A 23936-nucleotide genomic window follows, 5' to 3' on the forward strand; every position below is an offset into this window, starting at 1 on the left:
AATGTGAGGTTACTCACTTTGGTGGGAAAAATAGAAAAACAGAACATTTTTTAAATGGTGAGAAACTATTAAATGTTGGTGTTCAGAGGGATTTGGGGTCCTCGTACAAGAAACAAAAAGTTAACATACAAGTACAGCAAGCAATTAGGAAGGCAAATGGTAAGTTGGCCTTTATTGCAAGGGGGTTGGAGTACAAGACAATGAAATCTTGCTGCAATTGTGCAGGGCTTTAGTGACACCTCACCTGGAGTACTGTGTACAATTTTGGTCTCCTTACCTAAAGGAAGGATATACTTACCTTAGAGGCGGTGCAACAAAGGTTCACTAGATTGATTCCTGGGAGGAGAAGGTTTTGCTATGAGGAGAGATTGAGTAGAATGGGCCTATACTCTCTGGAGTTGAGAAGAATGAGAGGTGATCTCATTGAAACATGTAAGATTCTGAGAGGGCTTGACAGGGTAGATGCTGGGAGATTGTTTCCCCTGGCTGGAGAGTCTAGAGCTAGCGGGCATAGTCTCAGGATAAGGAGTTGGTCATTTAGGACTGAGATGAGGAAGAATTTCTTCGCTCAGAGGGTTGTGAATCCTTGGAATGCTCTACTCCAAAGGGCTGTGGATGCTCAGTCATTGAGTACATTCAAGAATGAGATTGATAGATTTTTGGACTCTAAGGGAATCAAGGGATATGGGATCGGGTGGGAAAATGGAGTTGAGGTCGAAGATCAGCCATGATCTTATTGAATGGCAGAGCAGGCTCAAGGGCCATATGGCCTACTCCTCTCCTTCTGTCTGTACTTCTGTCCCTGGTCAGGGAGGAATGCAGGCTCTGGGTTTGTACTTCTGTCCGCGTCTAGAGAGGAGTGCAGGCTCAGGATAACAGTTACAGATAGCAGGTTGTGTGTACTGCAGTCAGTATCTGCCATCCAATGCCTGCAAACTCCAGTGCAGTCCTCAGTGACACAGATTATAGGCTCAGTGGGAGCATCTGGTGGACACACAGCCTCTCACTACCACTGAGCCAAACTAAGACTGGATTCGGAACACTATCAGAAATCAATCTAAGCAAACCACAACCAGGAGTTTATTTAAATCTCGACATTATAAACGACTCCATTTTCAGGTATAGATGATCTCAGTCAAGTGATCTGTTAGTTGAGTGACAGAAATATGGAGAAAATGTCTGTTTCAAGAGTGAGACAGCTGATGAATTTGTGTCACTATCTCTCAATGAACATTGTAGAATTGAGTCTTGACCTCCAGCTGATTAACATTTCCCCAAATTACACTATAAAACTCGCTGCGGCATTCCTGGTAACTGAATCCAACACTGTTCAAGCACAAGTGGTTTATCCAATTTGCACAATCTAGTTTAGAAAAAATAGGAAAAACAAAAGCATTTAAACTGTTGACAATGAAAGTCACCCAGCAACACAGACCCTGGATTAAACCTGAGACTTCCTGATCTGGGTGGGCTGTTACAGTCCTCGCTTATTGAGACTGTGCTAAACGACCAAAACAAAGCAGGAATCAATCAAGGACAATGGCCAGGACCACAAGAAATCATATTAATCATAATAATCTCAAAAGGTTCAATCTATCATGAATGTTTAAATGAAAGACAAAGGAGTCGGGGTTTGATGTAGGAGGAGCATATCCAGTGCTCTCTACATTCACTACAATAACATCAGGCTACTGGGAGTCTGCACTCAGCTCTCTCAAAAAAGGCCCCAGCTTTCAATTGGTTATCTAAAGTTGCCATGATGTGGAGATGCCGGTGATGGACTGGGGTGGACAAATGTAAGGAATCTTACAACACCAGGTTATAGTCCAACAAATTTATTTTAAAATAAATTTGTTGGACTATAACCTGGTGTTGTAAGATTCCTTACATTTATCTAAAGTTGTTCATGATTTTGTAAGAGGGCGAGGGTTATAAAGTTAACTTCACTCCGTGTTTGATTTAGCAAGTAATGCTGCGTCAGAACAAGCTGCATAAAGAAGCATTGTTGCAGTAAATGTGATACCTTTGGTCTAACAGACGACAGATCTTTTTTCACAAACTTTGGGTTACTTTAAAACATGAACACAGTGTTCAGATTCAAAAAGGTTGTACAGAAAAACCTATTGAACAGCACTTGGTCGATTATACAGACACCATGATACACCAGGAACAACTCCTGGATCAGCTGGTCCATGACTGATTACTCCCCACTCAACCATCCTCAACTCCGGGTACCGGACCTGCCACAGCTCTGGGAAGGCTAGCCGGAAATACGGCCCCAGCACCAAGCTGCACTACATGGGGAGTGTTAAAGGCAACACTCACCTCACACCCTGCCCAGTCTCAGAGCAGCTAAGCTGTAGACAATTTGGTTAAATCATTGTTTCTCTTAAACTTATAGCAAATTCTAAAATAATTCTAGTGAGCCACTACCTATTTATTGTTCTTTAGTTGCACATTCCTGTGAAAGCAATAATTTTGCCTGATTTGCTGACACCCATGTGACACTGACCCTGTCCCCTGGACCACTGCAGGAAGTCTTGGCAATCTATCAAAACACGGCACCTTAACCACAGAACAACACTGAGGCATTGAATATTCAATCAAACTAACCTGGAATACTTCAGCCTGCAGATCAGAGCCACTCTTACTGACCCATTTCTGCTTCAAAATCGGAATTATCATTCTTTTTTTGGTGGGGAGACTCACACTAATACAAAACCTTGACAATATTCTTTCATTCCCACATTTCTTTCATTAAAAACATCCTCGGTATGTCAAAGTTGTTTCACTACTCAAGAGAATGAACGTGTTTGATGCTGTGAGCTTATGTCTACTGGTGAGCAAGATTGAGAATGGATGTACTCTGAATCAGCACCTTCAAAAACAGCCATGTATTGAAGTGTATCTCGCGGGGTCACAGTGCCCTGTACTGTGACACCCTGTCCCATCCTATCCCCAGTCACACACAGGACATTTTCAAACCATCTCTTTCGTCCAATCTGGCGTTCCAATGCAGAAAGCATCATGACTGTGCAAACCAACTTTTAAAAGATTTCCCTTTTGGACTTAAGCACGGTGCCCAGGATATAATTCTGAAGAACACAGTTTAACAGAGAATTATATAAATCAGTGCTGTATTTTAAATCTTGGGCACTTTCTAGTCATACAATAGCAATAATATATCTGAAGTTCTGAAAGCTTTCGATAACTGAATCAGCCAGAGACAGAAACAAAATGTACATTATTTTTAATTACAAACTTAAACTTCCAGTCAGAGAGAAAGAAAGACTTGCATTTATATAGTGCCTTTCACAACCGCAGGATGTCCCAAAGTGATTTACACCCAATGGAGTACTTTTGAAGTGTAGTCACTGTTGTAATTTATGAAATGCAGCAGTCAATTTGCGCACAAAGTCCCATAAAATAGCAATAAGATCATGACCAGATAATCTTAGGTTTGCTTCAGTAACTGATGGTTCAACCATCTTAAAAAGATAGTTACATAGAATTGACAGCACAGAACAGGCCATTTGGCCCAACTGGTCTATGCCGATGTTTCATAGGATCATAGAAAGTTACAACACAGGAGCCTATTCGGCCCATCGTGCCCGTGCTGGCCGAAGAAGAGCTATCTAGCTTAATCCCACTTTCCAGCACTGGGTCCGTAAGCCCTGTAGGTCACGGCACTTCACGTGCACATCCAAGTACTTTTTAAATGAGTTGAGGGTTTCTGCCTCTACCACCCTTTCAGGCAGTGAGTTCCAGACCCCCACCACCCTCTGGGTGAAAAAAATTCTCCTCAGCTCCCCTCTAATCCTTCTACCAATTTCTTTAAATCGATGCCTCCCTGGTCACTGGCCCCTCTGCTAAGGGAAATAGAGCGGATAGGAAGGACCTATCTAGTCCCGTCATTATTTTATATACCTCAGTTAAATCTCCCCTCAGCCTCCTTTGTTTCAAAGAAAACAAGCTCAGCCTATCCAATCTTTTCTTGAAGCTAATATTCTCCAGCCCTGGCAACATCCTCGTATATCTCCTCTGTACCATCCCGTGCAATCACATCTTTCCTGTAATGTGGTGACCGGAACTATACGCAGTACTCAAGCTGAGGCCCAACCAATGTTTTATACAGTTCGAGCATAACCTCCCTGCTCTTATATTTCATGCTTTGGCTAATAAAGGAAAGTATCCCGTATGCCTTTTTAACCACCTTATCGACCTGTCCTGCTACCTTCAGGGATCTGTGGTCATGCACTCCAAGGTCCCTTTGTTCCTCTACACCTCTCAGTATCCTCCCATTTATTGTGTATTCCCTTGCCTTGTTTGCCCTCCCCAAATGCATCACCTCACACTTCTCTGGATTGAATTCCATTTGCCACTTTTCTGCCCATCTAACCAGTCCATTGATATCCTCCTGCAGTCTACAGCTTTCTTCCTCACTATCAACCACACGGCCAATTTTTGTATCATCTGCAAACTTCTTGATCAAGCCCCCCACATTCAAGTCCAAATCATTAATATATACCACAAAAAGCAATGGACCTAGTACTGAGCCTTGCGGGACCACAATGGAAACAGCTTTCTAGTTGCAAAAACACTCGTCAACCATTACGCTATGCTTCCTACCACTGAACAAATTTTGGATCCAACGAGCCACTTTCCCATGGGCTTTTACTTTTTTGGCCAGTCTGCCACGTGGGACCTTGTCAAAATCCACATACACTACATCAAACACGTTACCCTCATCATCCCTCCTTGTTACCTGCTCAAAAAATTCAATCAAGTTAGTCAGACACGAGCTTCCCTTAGCAAATCCATGCTGACTGTCCTTGATTAATTCGTGCCTTTCTAAATGACGATTTACGCTGTCTCTCAGAATCGATTCCAATAATTTGCTCACCATCGAAGTTAGACTGACTGGCCTATAATTACTCGGTCTATCCCTTTCTCCCTTTTTAAACAACAGTACAACGTTAGCAGTCCTCCAATCCTCTGGCATCATGCCCGTAGCCAGGGAGGATTGGAAAATGATGGTCAGAGCCTCCGCTACTTCCTCCCTCGCTTCTCTTAGCAGCCTGGGATACATTTCATCTGGGCTTGGCGATTTATCTCCTTTCAAAGATGCTAATCCCCTTAATACTTCCTCTCTCACTATGTTTATCCCATCCAATATTTCACACTCCTCTTCCTTAACTACAATGTCTGCATCGTCCCTCTCTTTTGTGAAGATAGACGCAAAGTATTCATTTAGACCCATACCTACATCTTCCACCTCCACACATAGGTTACCTTTTTGGTCTCTAATAGGCCCTACTCTTTCATAGAGAGTCATAGAGTCATAGAGTTATACAGCACGGATAGAGGCCCTTCGGCCCATCGTGTCCGCGCCAGCCATCAAGCCCTGTCTACTCCAGTCCCATATTCCAGCATTTGGTCCGTAGCCTTGTATGCTATGGCATTTCAAGTGCTCATCCAAATGCTTCTTGAATGTTGTGAGGGTTTCTGCCTCCACAACCCTTTCAGGCAGTGAGTTCCAGACTCCAACCACCCTCTGGGTGAAAAAGTTCTTTCTCAAATCCCCTCTAAACCTCCCGCCTTTTACCTTGAATCTATGTCCCCTTGTTATAGAACCCTCAACGAAGGGAAAAAGCTCCTTAGTATCCATCCTATCTGTGCCCCTCATAATTTTGTACACCTTAATCATGTCCCCCCTCAGCCTCCTCTGCTCCAAGGAAAACAAACCCAATCTTCCCAGTCTCTCTTCATAGCTGAAGCGCTCCAGCCCTGGTAACATCCTGGTGAATCTCCTCTGCACCCTCTCCAAAGCGATCACATCCTTCCTGTAGTGTGGCGACCAGAACTGCACACGGTACTCCAGCTGTGGCCTAACCAGTGTTTTATACAGCTCCATCATAACCTCCTTGCTCTTATATTCTATGCCTCGGCTAATAAAGGCAAGTATCCCATATGCCTTCTTTACCACCTTATCTACCTGTTCCGCCGCCTTCAGGGATCTGTGAACTTGCACACCAAGATCCCTCTGACCCTCTGTCTTGCCTAGGGTCCTCCCATTCATTGTGTATTCCCTTGCCTTGTTAGTCCCTCCAAAGTGCATCACCTCGCACTTTTCCGGGTTAAATTCCATTTGCCACTGTTCCGCCCATCTGACCAACCCATCTATATCGTCCTGCAGACTGAGGCTATCCTCCTCGCTATTTACCACCCTACCAATCTTTGTATCATCAGCGAACTTACTGATCATACCTTTTACATTCATATCCAAGTCATTAATGTAGACCACAAACAGCAAGGGACCCAGCACCGATCCCCGTGGTACCCCACTGGCCACAGGCTTCCAGTCACAAAAACAACCTTCGACCATCACCCTCTGCCTTCTGCCACTAAGCCAGTTTTGTATCCAAAGTGCCAAGGCACCCTGGATTCCATGGGCTCGTACCTTCTTGACCAGTCTCCTGTGGGGGACTTTATCGAAGGCCTTACTGAAATCCATGTATACCACATCCACTGCGTTACCCTCATCCACACGCCTAGTCACCCCCTCAAAAAATTCAATCAAATTAGTCAGACATGATCTTCCCTTGACAAAGCCATGTTGACTATCCCTGATTAATCCTTGCTTCTCCAAGTGGAGACTAATTTTGTCATTCAGAATTTTTTCCAATAATTTTCCTACCACTGATGTTAGGCTCACTGGCCTGTAGTTCCCCGGTTTTTCCCTACTCCCCTTCTTGAATAATGGTACGACATTAGCGGTTCTCCAGTCCTCTGGCACATCCCCTGTGGCCAGAGAGGTTCTGAATATATGTGTCAGAGCCCCCGCAATCTCCTCCTTTGCCTCACACAGTAGCCTGGGATACATTTCGTCCGGGCCTGGGGATTTATCCACTTTTAGGCCTGCTAAAACCGCCAATACCTCCTCCCGCTTGATGTTAATATGTTCGAGTATATCACAGTCCCCCTGCCGTATTTCTATGTCTACATCGTCCTTCTCCAGAGTGAAAACAGATGCAAAAAATTCATTTTCCTGTGTTTATGCTCCACATGAGCCTCCTCCCACCCCTCTTCATCTCACCCTATCAGCATATGCTTCTATTCCTTTCTCCCTCATATGCTTATCTAGCTTCCCCTTAAATGCATATATGCTATTCGCCTCAACTACACCTTGTGGTAGCGAGTTCCACATTCTAACCAGTCTCTGGGTAAAGAAGTTTCTCCTGAGTTCCCTATTGGAGTTATTAGTGACTATCTTATATTTATGGCCCCTAGTTCTGGACTCCCCCATAAGTGGAAGCATCTTCTCTAAGTCTACCCTATCAAACCCTTTCATAATCGTAAAGACTTATCAGGTCACCCCTCAGCCTTCTCTTTTCTAGAGAAAAGAGCCCCAGCCTATTCTGACTTTCCTGACAAGGATATCCTCTCAGTTCTGGTGTCATCCTTGTGAATCTTTTTTGCACCCTCTCCAATGCCTCTATATCCTTTCTATAATATGGAGAGCACAGTACTCCAAGTGTGGTCTAACCAAGGTTCTATACAAGTTTAACGTAACTTCTCTGCTTTTCAATTCTATCCCTCTAGAAATGAACTCTCGTGCTTGGTTTGCTTTTTCTTAAATGAACTTATTAACCTGCGTCGCTACTTTTAGTGATTTGTGTATCTGTATCCCAGATCCCTCTGCTCCTCTACCCCATTTAGACTCTTCTTATCTAAGCAGTATGTGGCCTCTTTATTCTTCCTACCAAAATGCACCACCTCATACTTACCTATATTGAAATTCATTTGCCAATTACACGGTCATTCTGCAAGTTTATTAATGTCTTCCTGTATCTTGTTGCAGTCCTCCTCAGTATTAACTATACCCCCCAATTTGGTGTCTGCAAATTTTGAAATTGTACTTCTGATTCCCAAGTCCAAATCGTTATTTTGCAAAGACATAATTTGGCTGATTTCACCGATGTCTGTCTCACTGGCCAGCCTGGCCGATCCTCACCTGGTACCGGCAAGGCATCACATGCAGCCAGGGGGCAACTCTTTCCCCCCAGCCTCTCGGCACCTCTTTCCCCCCAGCCTCTCACCGCCTCTTTCCCCCCCAGCCTCTCACCGCCTCTTTCCCCCCAGCCTCTCACCGCCACCACCACCGCCCCCCCAAAAGCCAGGGGGCACCTCTCCCGAGGATTCATTCAGTCTGTGTGTCAAAGAGCACTGAAATGGCCCAATCAGGGATGACGCAGTGTTCTACATTTGGGTTTTTTGTATTTGGGTTTATTGAATTTTACTTCATTTGACCTTTTTCTAATGAAACAAAAATTGAAAGCACCGATAAAACCCTGATTCAGATTACAAACTTAAACATCCAGTAATGGAAGAATCAAACACCTTAAAAAAACAGTAAACACCAAAAATTGTAAATGTTAGTGTAGGTCTTATATACTTCACTTGCTGTTACTCAATGTTCAATAGACAGTGTTAATCACAGAATTAGAAACCAAAGCAAGTATCAACCATCCGCAGTATTGTGTTGTGGTTTAGAAAATGCAAAGAGGACTGGGTAACGCAGTGAGTTAGAATGCTGTCCTTCACCTCTGTGATCTGGGATGACAGGGTGAAGTCTGCTCTCTTTGGTGCTTCTTTAGGCACTAGTTTGAATTTAGTTCCCAGTCGACAAGAGGCTGCAGCACAAAATAAGCCAGAACTCAGCACTAATTCGGTAAAGGCACAAGGATAGTTAGTGTTGAAAAAGGATCTGCCAACGTTAGAGCTGTGCGGGAGGGGTTAGAGAAGCAACACAGAATCAGCATTAAACTGCAACTAACCTGTGATATCCCCGACTCAGGAATAACTGACATCAACACTAACTGCAAAGAGGCAAAATCTATTCCCCAACACTGTGCTCCTTCATGTGCACAGAGCTCAAACATCAAATGCAGCAGGACTGTATCTGATGCATTTCAAAGTCTTGTGCCATCCAACTATCTGTTCAAGCCTAGGGAAACAATAAACTACACTGACTGAGGATATCGTCATGGCAACTATGGTGCGTAAATAGATGCAGGACACACATCTCCAAATGGTCCCAATATAGTACCCACACTATACATTATAAATACTTATTGATGACTTGGATGAAGGAAGAGAGTTGTATATCCAAGTTTACCGATGACACTAGGTTATAGTGTCGGAACCGCCTGATAAGGTTGGTTTTCTCAGACAATCAGCATCAGTTTCAGAAGTTGAAGCCAACAGAGTTGTGACAAAATCCAGACACAGTGTCACGACATGTACTGCAGGACTCTCATTGATAAAACTCTTGCAATGACAGTCCGACAAGTGCTGCCGACCCCATTAGATCCCTGAAAACACCCCTATTCCAAATATAAACCATCTGATACTCTCAATTACATTACAGCCTTGTCATTTCCTCCCAGGTAGCCATTATTCTAAATACAATACTGATAAATGTGAGTTTATATTCCAATTATTATTAATAATACTCTTCAAATAAAGTATGGAGCCTGAGCCGCCTTAAAACAAATTTTATGAACCTTCTGGGTGCTTGTGATTAATGACAAATAATTTCTAAAATCTTCAAATCAAAGCCCAAAGGCTAAAACCGTTTCTTTAATGCATCATTTTGTCTCAACTAGTGAATCATAAAGAGGATACACTTCATTAAATCCTGATTTCATTGAATGTCAACTGGGCTCCATGGTAGCACTCTCACCTCTGAGTCAGAAGGCGAGAGGTTCAAGTCCATAATCCAGGCTGCAGTGCTGAGGGAGCGCTGCACTGTCCGAGGTGTTAACTTTTGAATCAGATGTTAAACCGAGGCCCCGTTTGCCTGTGAGTGTAAAAGATCTCGCAGGACTATTTGAAGAAGAGCAGGAGAGTTCTCCCAGTGTCCTGGCCAAGATTTATCCGTCAATCAACAGCACTAAAAAGTGATTATCTGGTCATTCAACTCATTTGCTGTTGATGGGATCTTGCTGTGGACAAATTTGTTGTGTTTGCTACAAAACAACAGTGAATACACTATTGGCTGTGACATGTTTTGGGATGCCCTGGGGATGTGAAAGTTGCTGTATAAAATGCTACTTCCTCTTTTTGACCTCAATACTTGCTGCACGAAGCAAGGTCTCTGGCTGAGAGGACACAGGTCATGGCAGTCTACTGCCAGTGAACGGGAGGTGTCTGTGAGATATGCCCCCTCCATATCTCTCTGCGTTCCTTGTGAAGAAATGCCTAAGCCTCTCCGCATGGCAGGAGGACTCGCTGAGGGGGTGAGCACTCTGGAATGCTGCATGCAGTCCATGTAAAATTTCTTATTGGCCATTTTTGCCCGTCCCTAATTTTCTCCGCTCCTCCCCTCAAGATGTGTACCCTCACTGGAGTACGAGCCCACAGTTGCCAACACCCCCCAGCACCTCACATTCTTCCTGTATCAGTCTAAAGTGAGGCAGGCTATTCAGCTGTGGGGGCATCACAGCCCTGTTCTCACCTAATGCCCTCACAAATATACTTTCTAGCACAGGTCATAGGATAGGTGACAAGGAACAGGAAAGTGACCCCTCCCAAATCAAAAAGAATTTAGAAGTTCACAACAAAAAAAAATCAACAAAATCATTGGCGGCAGTGGTATTCATAGCTAGTACCATTTAGAAAACCTAAACTAGACTCTTAAAGGGAAATATTTACAACATTTTATTGCACGTGAGCCTCAATCTCAAAAGTTGGGTGCTCTGAATATTCCACACATATCACACACTTGCACATAATCTCTCATTCATGTCACTGAAATTTTCATCAAAAGACAATTAATACAGCTGTGCTTTTTAAATAATTTCTATTATTGTTATTTTATATTGCTGAGTTTCGGTGGAAAATGTAACACCGGGAAATTCTACATTTCATTCACAAAATTCCACGCAGGTGTGAAATGTTACTGATTAAACAAAAATAGAAAGCAGTGTGACATGATAGAAAATATACAGCGGTAGTAAGTCAGTGTGAACACCAAGATATACCTGTGCTGGAGAAAGGCATTAATAGGTTTACCATTCAGTTCATTTATCTGGCTACTGAAGCATGATTCTTTTCCTCTCATATTCAATCTAATCTCATTCAGTTTTTGACAGTCACCACTCTGATATCTCAGATCACTCTCAGACATATTGAGAAACAGAGAAATAAGCTGCTTCCATTACTAAACAGAAAGGGTCGTCGTCTTTCCAAGGTAAGAATCATGAGCACATGCAGAGTGTAACATGATTTTTATGGTTTCTCAGTACTTACCGCTGACACTACCGGCTCCTCTCTCTCTCTCTCTCTCTCTCTCTCCCTCTGTGCAGCTCCTATAGCATCGTGCACAGGCTGGGTACCAGAATATTTCTCTATGTCCTTCGTTGTCAACCTAAATGCTTTTTGGTACTAGAAGCTTCCAGCTTCACAGAAAACAGCAAGCACATCCTTTTTCCAAAACAGAACTGCAAATTTTAAAACAAAATAAATCCTGTGCCCTTTTGATGTTTGTGTTTTAAACAAGTCAGTCTTCTCTGGAAATGGAAAATGAATAAAAATTCTTTGCAAATAAAAAGGTCCCTGGACCTAAGTTGTACCTTTAGCCCCTTCCCCCTGTTGGCAACATTGAGGGAAATGCTACTAGAAGGGTAACAGTACAAGGCTGCTGAATTAAGATTGTAATGTGCAGGCTGTTGACTCCCTCCCAGCTGGTCATCAGCTGGGTGAATCCATTTCCATGGAGAAGCAGGGGTGACCAAGGAGCATGACAAAGCAAAAGCACCAAGAACACTGCTAAGGTACAGAGGAGACATCCCATTTTAAGATTCCTCAATTTACCTGACAGCCAGTAAAACCATAGGAATCTATCAAACAAGATCTCAGTGGTATAAACATTGCCAGAGTAAAATTGCTGGTTTAGGAGTGAATCTCCTTGGACTCCGATGAGATTACATCTGTTTGTGCACGCATGTTTATTATTTTTCAAAAAGAATAGTATGCCTTTTCAAGGTCACTGCACCATGGTTTTGTTGCAGAAAAGCACTTCCGGTTTGAGTGACATCTCCAAACCCCAACACATGGGCATCCACAATCATTCTTTTTCCCAGTACATCTTGGTTGCCTTGGCAACCTTCTCAATGGTACAAAGCCTTGAAACGTTGATTTTAAGTAGGCTAGTGATTTATTGAGGCATTTTATTGTCATCAACATCACAAAGGCAAATATAGTTAATTCTTCTTTGGGAAAAGATTTGTAAAAGAAGGCAAATTTGCTTGGATAAACAGATAGCTGAACTCTGACAGACCAATTCTCCTCCAGTCATGACATCAGCAGCTGGGTGACTTTCCCTCTTGACCACACAAACCCACTTTCCAGCAGAAGGCCTTTGATAACAGTCACAGGAAGAACCTTGCCTGGGTTCACACAACTCCCTTGCTGAAGACCACTGAGGCTATTTGCTGAGTCTCAGCCGACACCCGGGTGAGATTAGTTGGCTCAGCACAGGCCGAAGCATCCTAGCTGGGACCCCCTAGCTCAGTACATAGGAACATAGGAACAGGAGTAGGCCATTCAGCCCCTTGTGCCTGCTCCGCCATTTGATAAGATCATGGCTGATCTGTGATCGAACTCCATATACCTGCCTTTGGCCCATATCCCTTAATACCTTTGGTTGCCAAAAAGCTACCTATCTCACATTTAAATTTAGCAATTGAGCTAGTATCAATTGCCGTTTGCGGAAGAATAGGAAGATCTCCAGGACAGTGGGCGGTACACCCAGGGCAGTGGGTGTCAGCCATGGCTCAGTGGGTATCTGAGTCAGAAGGTTGTGGGTTCAAGTCCCACTCCAGTGATTCGGGCACATAGTCTAGGCTGACACTCCAGTGCAGTACTGAGGGAGTGCTGCATAGTCGGAGGTGCCATCTTTCGGATAAACTTGAGAACCTGTCCGCCCTCTCAAGTAGAGCTAAAAGATCCCATGGCCAACATCACTAAAACAGATGATCTGATCATTATCACATTGCCAATTGTGGGATCTTGCTATGCGCAAATTGGCTGCTGCGTTTCCTACATTACAACAGTGACTACGCTTCTAAAAGTACTTCATTGGCTGTAAAGCACTTTGGGACGTCCTGAGGCCGTGAAAGTCACTGTAGCAATGCAAGTTCTTTTTTTACACCCGGGACACTGAATTTACCCAATGAGCAAGGGCAGAGCCCAAATTGGTGTCCATTGAAACCGGTAATGCTGGTGACATCCACAGTGAGGGGCTGATGTAAGGAGTCACTGATCATACGGTGAGGGGGAGGAGTATGCAGAACTGATGTCACAGTCTTCTTGATAAAATTAGGAGCACAGATTGACCACTCTCTCACTGAGATTCTAACTCCAATCTACCTTTCCATTTACTCTCATTATTCGAGACCTAGGGTTTGACGACTTTTCCATACTGATACCAATCCCAGGAAAGAATAATTATAACATCAATGGTTAGCACAGTTTTTAGTGATTACAATAGATCTGAAGCCTTGCAAACGAGAATGTTACACTAACACAAAGTGTGGCGTCATAAGGCAGTTACTGTGCGACAATTTGACCTGTCTCTTACCAAACGTTTCCAATCCGGCCAATTAACACCCCATCAGTCCACTCTCAATCATCAGCAAAGTGATGGAAGGTGTCGTCGACAGTGCTACCAAGCGGCACTTACTCACCAATAACCTGCTCTCCGATGCTCAGTTTGGGTTCCGTCAGGACCACTCGGCTCCAGACCTCATAACAGCTTGGGTCCAAACATGGACAAAAGAGCAGAATTCCAGAGGTGAGGTGAGAGTATCTGCACTTGATATCAAGGCAGCATTTGACCGAGTGTGGCATCAAAGAGCCCGAGTAAAATTGAAGTCAATGGGAATCAGGGGGAAAACTCTCCAGTGGCTTGAGTCATACCTAGCACAAAGGAAGATGGTAGTGTTTGTTGGTGGCCAATCATCTCAGCCCCAGGACATTGCTGCAGGAGTTCCTCAGGGCAGTGTCCTAAGTCCAACTATCTTCAGCTGCTTCATCAATGACCTTCCCTCCATAAGGTCAGAAATGGGGATGTTCACTGATGATTGCACAGTGTTCAGTTCCATTTGCAACCCCTCAGATAATGAAGCAGTCTGTGCCCGCATGCAGCAAGACCTGGACAACATCCAAGCTTGGGCTGATAAGTGGCAAGTAATAGTCATGCCAGACAAGTGCCAGGCAATGACCATCTCGAACAAGAGAGAGTCTAACCACCTCCTCTTGATATTCAAGGGGAGGTGATATCCGTCACAGGTACGGTAGCATAGTGGTTATGTTACTGGACTAATAATCCAGAGGCCTGCACTAATAATACGGAGTTGTGAGTTCAAATCCTGCCACGGTGGGCTGGGGAATTTAAATTCAATTAATTAAAAAATCTGGAATTAAAATACTAGTATCAGTAATGGTGGCCATGAAACTACCAGATTGTCGTAAAAACCCATCTGGTTCACTAATGCCGTTGAGGGAAGGAAACCTGCCGTCCTTACCCGGTCTGGCCTATATGTGACTCCAGACCCACAGCAATGTGGTTGATTCTTAATTGCCCTCTGAAATGGCCGAGCAAACCACTCAGTTGTAAAATCTCACGACAACAAGTAAAACCGGACAGACCACTAGGCACCGGACACGACAACGGCAAACCAAGCCCAATCGACCCTGCAAAGTCCTCCTCACTAACATCTGGGGACTTGTACCAAAATTGGAGAGAGCTGTCAAGCAACAGCCTGACACAGCCATACTCACAGAATCATACCTTTCAGCCAAAGCCCCAGACTCCTCCATCACCATCCCTGGGTATGTCTTGTCCCACCGGCAGGACAGACCCACCAGAGATGGCGGTACAATGATATACAGTCAGGAGGGAGTGGCCCTGGGAGTCCTCAACATTGACTCTGGACCCCATGAGCTCATGGCATCAGGTCAAACATGGGCAAAGAAACCACCTGCTGATTACCACCTACCGCCCTCCCTCAGCTGATGAATCAATCCTCCTCCATGTTGAGGAAGCACTGAGGGTAGCAAGGACACAAAATGTACTCTGGGTGGGGGACTTCAATGTCCATCACCAAGAGTGGCTCGGTAGCACCACTACTGGCCGAGTCCTGAAGGACATAGCTGCCAGACTGGGCCTGCGGCAGATGGTGAGAAAAAAAACTTACTTGACCTCGTCCTCACCAATGCACCTGTCCATGACAGTATTGGTAGGAGTGACCACTGCACAGTCCTCGTGGAGACGAAGTCTTCGCACTGAGGACACCATCCAACGTGTTGTGTGGCACTACCACCGTGCTAAATGGGATAGATTCAGAACAGATCTAGCAGCACAAAACTTGGCATCCATGAAGCACTGTGGGCCATCAGCAGCAGCAGAATTGTATTCCAGCACAATCTGTAACCTCATGGCCCAGCATATTCCTCACTCTACCATTACCAACAAACCAGGGGATCAACCCTGGTTCAATGAGGAGTGTCGAAGAGCATGCCAGGAGCAGCAAAGGCGTACCTAAAAATGAGGTGCCAACCTGGTGAAGCTACAACTCAGGACTACATGCATGCTAAACAGCGGAAGCAACATGCTATAGACAGAGCGAAGCGATTCCACAACCAACGGATCAGATCAAAGCTCTGCAGTCCTGCCACATCCAGTCGTGAATGGTGGTGGACAATTAAACAACTAACGGGAGGAGGAGGCTCTGCAAACATCCCCATCCTCAATAATGGCAGAGTCCAGCACGTGAGTGCAAAAGACAAGGCTGAAGCGTTTGCAACCATCTTCAGCCAGAAGTGCCGAGTGGATGATCCATCTCGGCCTCCTCCCGATATCCCCACCATCACAGAAGCCAGTCTTCAGCCAAATTCGATTCACTCCACGTGATATCAAGAAACGGCTGAGTGCACTGGATACAGCAAAGGCTATGGGCCCCGACAACATCCCAGCTGTAGTGCTGAAGACTTGTGCTCCAGAACTAGCTGCGCCTCTAGCCAAGCTGTTCCAGTACAGCTACAACACTGGCATCCACCAGACAATATGGAAAATTGCCCAGGTATGTCCTGTCCACAAAAAGCAGGACAAATCCAATCCGGCCATTTACCGCCCCTTCAGTCTACTCTCAATCATCAGCAAAGTGATGGAAGGTGTCGTCGACAGTGCTATCAAGCGGCACTTCCTCAGTTAGGGTTCCGCCAGGACCACTCGGCTCCAGACCTCATTACAGCCTTGGTCCAAACATGGACAAAAGAGTTGAATTCCAGAGGTGAGGTGAGGGTGACTGCCCTTGACATCAAGGCAGCATTTGACCGAGTGTGGCACCAAGGAGCCCGAGTAAAATTGAAGTCAATGGGAATCAGGGGGAAAACTCTCCAGTGGCTGGAGTCATACCTAGCACAAAGGAAGATGGTAGTGGTTGTTGGAGGCCGATCATCTCAGCCCCAGGGCATTGCTGCAAGAGTTCCTCAGAGCAGTGTCCTCGGCCCAACCATCTTCAGCTGCTTCATCAATGACCTTCCCTCCATCACAAGGTCAGAAATGGGGATGTTCGCTGATGATCGCATAGTGTTCAGTTCCATTCGCATAATGAAGCAGTCTGAGCCCGCATGCAGCAAGACCTGGACAACATTCAGGCTTGGGCTCATAAGTGGCAAGTAACATTCGCGCCAGACAAGTGCCAGACAATGACCATCTCCAACAAGAGAGAGTCTAACCACCTCCCCTTGACATTCAACGGCATTACCATTGCCGAATCCCCCACCAACAACATCCTGGGGGTCACCATTGACCAGAAACTTAACTGGACCAGCCACATAAATACTGTGGCTACAAGAGCAGGTCAGAGGCTGGGTATTCTGTGGCGAGTGACTCACCGCCTGACTCTCCAAAGCCTTTCCACCATCTACAAGGCACAAGTCAGGGGTGTGATGGAATACTCTCCACTTGCTTGGATGAGTGCAGCTCCGACAACACTCAAGAAGCTCGACACCATCTAGGACAAAGCAGCCCGCTTGATTGACACCCTATCCACCACCCTAAACATTCACTCCTTTCACCACAGGCGCACCATGGCTGCTGTGTGTACCATCCACAGGATGCATTGCAGCAACTCGCCAAGGCATCTTCGACAGCACCTCCCAAACCCGCGACCTCAACCACCTGGAAGGACAAGGGCAGCAGGCACATGGTAACAGCACCACCTGCACGTTCCCCTCCAAGTCACACACCATCCCGACTTGGAAATATATCGCCGTTCCTTCATCGTCGCTGGGTCAAAATCCTGGAACTCCCTTCCTAACAGCAGTGTGGGAGAACCTTCACTGCGCAGACTGCAGCGTTTCAAGAAGGCGGCTCACCACCACCTTCTCAAGGGCAATTAGGGATGGGCAATAAATGCTGGCCTTGCCTGCAACACCCACATCCCATGAACGGATAAAAAAAAAGTCACCTTGGAGTGCTGGACAATGGAAGAGTGTCAGTATTGGCAATGGCTCTTACTATTCAATAGTTTACATTAGCAACGAGTAAGAAAACACATGCCTGTTCAAGTTCTGATTGAATGTGTTCTGGGGATGCCAGCTTGTGTGCTCGGGTATATAGGAACTCATTGAGGAGAGGGATGAAGTTGCTGGATTGGAATTTTATTTCTCATTTGGACCCAGTGACCTTACACTATTACTGTGCCTTGATCCACAGGGAGACCCCGATTGCACCATGCGACATTTCTATTTTACACCAGCCTCCTCTGTAGTGTTCTACATGACATTCAGGAATAGAGTCTCAATTGTGCCTAATTGGAGTGCAGACTATGGACATCCATCTGCTGGTTAGTGGATTACAGATTCTCAGAGAGAGGAGACTTTGTTCCTCCGTTTGGACCAGATTCAAGCTATGACCCTGGAGGTTATGGAACATTTCTGCTCAATCATTCAATACTGATTCCATTTATTTTTTTACCAGGGGAGTAACATTTATTCGAAGTAGTCCTCTATTTTAAAGACAACAATACAAATAAAAATGTGACTTTTAAAAACTAAATGCCTCGAGTCAGGTTTCCCACCCTGATTGGCCCAGCCAGTAACGTAGCTTTCTGGGGTGTGGTGGGTCCAGCCTAGCACTCGAACTGTACCCCTTTCTTACCAGTGCCACCACTCCAAAAGACATAGGGTATCTCCTGGCGGACAAGATCTGCCAAAGAGAGAGAGACTTGAGCCAAGGGTCCTGAGGGAGCTCAATACATGGAGAAAAATGTGTACTTACGTTTCTCAACTGGGAATATTTTGAATAAAGGGCATTCATTTCCCTGACACGAACCACTTAAGTTTTAAATGCTCCTGGAAAACATTTCCTACGACATCTCCCCTCTCACCAATTACATAAGAACATAAGAACATAAGAAATAGGAGCAGGAGTAGGCCAATCGGCCCCTCGAGCCTGCTCCGCCATTCAATAAGATCATGGCTGATCTGGTCCTAACCTCAAATCTAAAATCATGTCCAATTTCCTGCCCGCTCCCCGTAACCCCTAATTCCCTTTACTTCTAGGAAACTGTCTATTTCTGTTTTAAGTTCCGCAGCACCCTGCCCAAATAACTATTGGTCATCGAGATGCCTTGACGCTGAGTGTTAGCAGGATCTGGAACTGTGGGAGCCATCTTAACCAAGCCCCATCCTATTCTCACCCAAAGTCCGCGCATGTACCTATCCAGCACCAGTCACTAGATTCTGATCAGGGACAGGAACAGTGGCTGGGTTTCCTCTTACTAACCCAGGGCACTGAGGCCAATTGTTGAGTGTGGTTACTCAAGTATGATGGATCCATGATAGACACAAGACTTACAGGTAGTTACATAAGAACATAAGAAATAGGAGCAGGAGTAGGCCATGCAACCCCTCGAGCCTGCTCCTCCATTCAATAAGATCATAGCTGATCTTCAACCTCAACTCCACTTTCCCGCCCTATCCCCTTATCCCTGATTCTCCTGCAGTCCAAAAATCTATCTATCTCAGCCTTGAATATACTCAACGACTCAGCATCCACAGCCCTCCGGGGTAGAGAATTCCAAAGATTCACAACCCTCCGAGTGAAGAAATTTCTCCTCATCTCAGTCCTAAATGGTCCACCCCTTTTCCTGAGACTATGCCCCCTAGTTCTAGACTCTCCAGCCAGGGGAAACAGCCTCTCAGCATCTACCCTGTCAAGCCCTCTCAGAATCTTACATGTTTCAATGAGATCACCTCTCATTCTTCTAAACTCCAGAGTACAGGCCCAGTCTACTCAATCTCTCCTCATAGGACAACCCCTCATCCCAGGAATCAATCTAGTGAACCTTCGTTGCACCGCCTCTAAGGCAAGTATATCCTTCCCTAGGTAGCATAGTGGTTATGTTACTGGACTAGTAATCCAGAGGCCTGGACGAAAATCCAGAATCATGAATTCAAATCCCGCCACGGCAGCTGGCGAATTTAAATTCAATTAATTAATTAAAAATTCAATTAAATAAATAAAAAATCTGGAATTAAAATATTAGTATCAGTAATGATGGCCATGAAACTACCGGATTGTCGTAAAAACCCATCTGGTTCACTAATGTCCTTCAGGGAAGGAAACCTGCTGTCCTTACCCGGTCTGGCCTATATGTGACTCCAGACCCACAGCAATGTGGTTGATTCTTAATTGCCCTCTGAAATGGCCGAGCAAGCCACTCAGTTGTAAAATCTCGCTACGAAAAGTCACAATAAGAATAAAACCGGACGGACCACCCGGCATCGGACCACGAGGCACCGGACACGACAACGGCAAAACACCAAGCCCAGTCGACCCTGCAAGGTCCTCCTTACTAACATCTGGGGACTTGTGCCAAAATTGGGAGAGCTGTCCCACAGACGAGTCAAGCAACAGCCTGACATAGCCATACTTACAGAATCATATCTTTCAGCCAACGTCCCAGACTCTTCCATCACCATCCCTGGGTATGTCCTGTCCCACCGGCAGGACAGACCCACCAGAGGTGGCGGTACAGTGATATACAGTCAGGAGGGAGTGGCCCTGGGAGTCCTCAACATTGACTCTGGACCCCATGAAATCTCATGGCATCAGATCAAACATGGGTAAGGAAACCTCCTGCTGATTACCACCTACCGTCCTCCCTCAGCTGATGAATCAGTCCTCCTCCATGTTGAGCACCACTTGGAGGAAGCACTGAGGGGAGCAAGGGCACAAAATGTACTCTGGGTGGGGGACTTCAATGTCCATCACCAAGAGTGGCTCGGTAGCACCACTACTGACCGAGCTGGCCGAGTCCTGAAGGACATAGCTGCTAGACTGGGCCTGCGGCAGGTGGTGAGCGAACCAACATGAGGGAAAAACTTACTTGACCTCGTCCTCACCAATCTACCTGTCGCAAATGCATCTGTCCATGACAGTATTGGTAGGAGTGACCACCGCATAGTCCTCGTTGAGATGAAGTCCCGTCTTTGCACTGAGGACGCCATCCAACGTGTTGTGTGGCACTACCACCGTGCTAAATGGGATAGATTCAGAATGGATCTAGCAGCTCAATACTGGGCATCCATGAGGCGCTGTGGGCCATCAGCAGCAGCAGAATTGTATTCCAGCACAATCTGTAACCTCATGGCCCGGCATATTCCTCACTCTACCATTACCAACAAGCCAGGGGATCAACCCTGGTTCAATGAGGAGTGTAGAAGAGCATGCCAGGAGCAGCACCAGGCGTACCTAAAAATGAGGTGCCAACCTGGTGAAGCTACAACTCAGGACTACATGCATGCTAAACAGCGGAAGCAACATGCTATAGACAGAGCGAAGCGATTCCACAACCAATGGATCAGATCAAAGCTCTGCAGTCCTGCCACATCCAGTCGTGAATGGTGGTGGACAATTAAACAACTAACGGGAGGAGGAGGCTCTGCAAACATCCCCATCCTCAATGATGGCGGAGTCCAGCACGTGAGTGCAAAAGACAAGGCTGAAGCGTTTGCAACCATCTTCAGCCAGAAGTGCCGAGTGGATGATCCATCTCAGCCTCCTCCCGATATCCCCACCATCACGGAAGCCAGTCTTCGGCCAATTCGATTCACTCCACGTGATATCAAGAAACGGCTGAGTGCACTGGATACAGCAAAGGCTATGGGCCCCGACAACATCCCAGCTGTAGTGCTGAAGACTTGTGCTCCAGAACTAGCTGCGCCTCTAGCCAAGCTGTTCCAGTACAGCTACAACACTGGCATCTACCAGACAATGTGGAAAATTGCCCAGGTATGTCCTGTCCACAAAAAGCAGGACAAATCCAATCCGGCCAACTACCGCCCCATCAGTCTACTCTCAATCATCAGTAAAGTGATGGAAGGTGTCGTCGACAGTGCTATCAAGCGGCACTTACTCACCAATAACCTGCTCACCGATGCTCAGTTTGGGTTCTGCCAAGACCACTCGGCTCCAGACCTCATTACAGCCTTGGTCCAAACATGGACAAAAGAGCTGAATTCCAGAGGTGAGGTGAGAGTGACTGCCCTTGACATCAAGGCAGCATTTGACCAAGTGTGGCACCAAGGAGCCCTAGTAAAATTGAAGTCAATGGGAATCAGGGGAAAAACTCTCCAGTGGCTGGAGTCATACCGAGCACAAAGGAAGATGGTAGTGGTTGTTGGAGGCCAATCATCTCAGCCCAGGACATTGCTGCAGGAGTTCCTCAGGGCAGTGTCCAAGGCCCAACCATCTTCAGCTGCTTCATCAATGACCTTCCCTCCATCATAAGGTCAGAAATGGGGATGTTCGCTGATGACTGCACAGTGTTCAGTTCCATTCGCAACCCCTCAAATAATGAAGCAGTCCGAGCCCGCATGCAGCAAGACCTGGACAACATCCAGGCTTGGGCTCACAAGTGGCAAGTAACATTCGCGCCAGATAAGTGCCAGGCAATGACCATCTCCAACAAGAGAGAGTCCAACCACCTCCCCCTGACATTCAACGGCATTACCATCGCCGAATCCCCCACCATCAACATCCTGGGGGTCACCATTGACCAGAAACTTAACTGGACCAGCCATATAAATACTGTGGCTACGAGAGCAGGTCAGAGGCTGGGTATTCTGCGGCGAGTGACTCACCTCCTGACTCCCCAAAGCCTTTACACCATCTGCAAGGCACAAGTCAGGAGTGTGATGGAATACTCTCCACTTGCCTGGATGAGTGTAGCTCCAACAACACTCAAGAAGCTCGACACCATTCAAGATAAAGCAGCCCGCTTGATTGGCACCCCATCCACCACCCTGAACATTCACTCCCTTCACCACCGGCGCACCGTGGCTGCAGTGTGCACTATCCACAGGATGCACTGCAGCAACTCGCCCAGGCTTCTTCGACAGCACCTCCCAAACCCGCGACCTCGACCACCTAGAAGGACAAGAGCAGCAGGCACATGGGAACAACACCACCTGCACGTTCCCCTCCAAGTCACACACCATCCCGACTTGGAAAGATATCGCCGTTCCTTCATTGTCGCTGGGTCAAAATCCTGGAACTCCCTTCCTAACAGCACTGTGGGAGAACCGTCACCACACGGACTGCAGCGGTTCAAGAAGGCGGCTCACCACCACCTTCTCAAGGGCAATTAGGGATGGGCAATAAATGCTGGCCTCGCCAGCGACGCCCACATCCCGTGAACGAATAAAAAAAAAAGGTAAGGAGGCCAAAACTGTACACAGTACTCCAGGTGTGGTCTCACCAAAGCCCTGTACAATTGTAGTAAGACTTCCTTACTCTTGTACTCCAACCCCCTTGCCTTCAACATACCATTTGCCTTCCTAATTGCTTGCTGTACTTGCATGTTAACTTTCTGTGTTTCGTGTACAAGGACACCCAAATTCCTCTGCACACCAAGATTTATTAGTTTCACACTATTTAAAAAATATTCGCTTTTTCTATTCTTCCTACCAAAGTGAATAACCGCACATTTCCCTACATTATAAGCCACCTACCACCTTCTTGCCCCCTAACTTAGCCAGTCTATATCCCTTTGCAGACTCTGTCCTCCTCACTGCTTACTTTCCCACCTAGCTTTGTAGCGTCAGCAAACTTGGATACATTACATTCGGTCCCTTCACCTAAGTCATTAATATAGATTGTAAATAGCTGAGGCCCAAGCACTGATCCTTGCAGCACCGCACTAGTTACAGCCTGCCAACCTGAAAATGAACCTTTTACTCCTGCTCTCTGTTTAAAGGACAGAAAACAATCCTCTATCCATGCTAATATATTACCCCAACCCCATGAGCCCTTGTCTTGTGTAACAACCTTTCGTCTGGCACCTTATCGAATGCCTTTTGAAAATCCAAATATACTACATCCACTGGTTCCCCTTTATCTACCCTCCTCGTTACATCCTCAAAACACTCTAATAGATTTGCCAAACACGATTTCCCTTTCATAAAACCACATTGACACTGTCTAATCATATTATCTAAGTGCCCTGTTACCACGTCCTTGATAATGGATTCCAGCATTTTCCCAACGACTGATGTCAGGCTAACTGGCCTGTAGTTCCCTGTTTTCTCTCCCTCTCCTTTCTTGAATAGTGGCGTTACATTTGTTACCTTCCAATCCACTGGGACCATTCTAGAAACTAGGGAATTTTGGAAGATCACAACCAATACATCTACTGTCTCTGCAACCACCTCTTTTAGAACCCTAGGATGTAGGCCATCAGGTCCAGGGGATTTGTCGGCTTTTAGTCCCATTAATTTCTCCATTACTTTTTCTTTACTAATTTTAATTACTTTAAGTTCCTCACTCTCCTTACACCCTTCGTTCCCCACTGTTTCTG

The 23936-nt window shown here is 45.9% G+C and overlaps 1 protein-coding gene across 1 annotated transcript in view; it reads right to left on the bottom strand.

Moving 5' to 3' along the window:
• dmtn (dematin actin binding protein) overlaps window positions 1-23936 on the bottom strand; it is an 89466-nt gene that overhangs the window by 62066 nt on the left and 3464 nt on the right. The window lies entirely within an intron of this gene.

The sequence above is a fragment of the Heptranchias perlo genome, chromosome 20 (assembly GCF_035084215.1).
Source record: "Heptranchias perlo isolate sHepPer1 chromosome 20, sHepPer1.hap1, whole genome shotgun sequence".
NCBI lineage: Eukaryota > Metazoa > Chordata > Chondrichthyes > Hexanchiformes > Hexanchidae > Heptranchias > Heptranchias perlo.